This window comes from Orycteropus afer, unplaced genomic scaffold, assembly GCF_000298275.1.
Source record: "Orycteropus afer afer isolate SDZICR_OR568_19922 unplaced genomic scaffold, OryAfe1.0 scaffold00918, whole genome shotgun sequence".
NCBI lineage: Eukaryota > Metazoa > Chordata > Mammalia > Tubulidentata > Orycteropodidae > Orycteropus > Orycteropus afer.
In genome coordinates, this window is record NW_006922505.1 from 119,873 (window position 1) to 120,984 (window position 1,112).

At 40.0% G+C, this 1,112-nt stretch overlaps 1 protein-coding gene across 1 annotated transcript in view; it reads right to left on the reverse strand.

Moving 5' to 3' along the window:
• GNPTAB (N-acetylglucosamine-1-phosphate transferase subunits alpha and beta) overlaps positions 1 to 1,112 on the reverse strand; it is a 112,321-nt gene that overhangs the window by 17,089 nt on the left and 94,120 nt on the right. The gene's annotated exons all lie outside the window — the stretch shown is intronic.

A 1,112-nucleotide genomic window follows, 5' to 3' on the forward strand; every position in this document is an offset into this window, starting at 1 on the left:
AAAAAAAAAAAAAAAAAGAATTGACCTAAAGATCAGCCCTGGTCACCATGGGCTGCAGGGACAACTGCCCTGGTGGCCTATGACTCGGAAAGGAAACAGCAAGGAGGGAGACCTGAGCTATGGACTTTCTGCTGTCCAGAGGGTGCAGCCATTTTGATTATTTACAAGCGACAGAGGGTACAGCCATTTTGAATGTTTACCAGCGGTGGCCATTTTGGATATTTAAAGTGACCGAGTGCGCAGACATTTTGAATGTTTACAAGTGGTAGCCATTTTCAATATTTAAAGTGACCAAGGGCACAGCCATTTTGAATCTTTACAAGTGACAACCATCTTGGATTTTAAAGTGATAGCATTCTCATTGGGATTCCAGGGACCTAAGAACAGGCTCTGTTTGCCAAGGTCAGCAGGGACATACGAGAGGCTGACAAAAAGAAAGCAGATAGGTGGTGAGTGTCTAAGTGCTGCCAACTAGTGAATAGAGGAGCACAGTACCCTGTTTGCATAGATAACATACAAAGAAAGAAAAAGAAAATCGTGGGTAAGTCACTCCAATATACAATCACCAATTAAATAGAAACCCAAAAATGTCACAATGCCTTGGAGACAACAGAGCATCACGGTCCACACAAAGAAGCAAGATAAAGCAGGAGAAACAAGGCACCAGGATACAGACTCAAAACACATCCCTGAGGAAGACACAGCACTGGAACTCCCTGATAAGGAATTCAAAAGACTTATATTTGGGTATCTTCAATGAATTGAGAGGCAGATCAAGGAAAACCCAGAGAAAACCCTAGAACAATTTCAAAAGACAATATAAGAACAAAATGACAAAACAAATGAAAAATTAGAAATGATACAAAATCTACACACAGAAATCTAGAAGATTAATACTAAATTTTCAGAAATAGCTAAGACATTGAATAGGCAAAGGAGCAGAACTGAATCAATGGAAAACAGAATGAAGGAGATTGAAGGCAAATACCTGAACACTTCTTTGGAAAGGGGTCAGAAAAAAGATCAAAACAAAACGAAGGAAGCCTAAGGTTTGTGTGGGATACCAACAACAGGAATAACCCACATGTAATCAGAATTCCAGAACAGGAAGA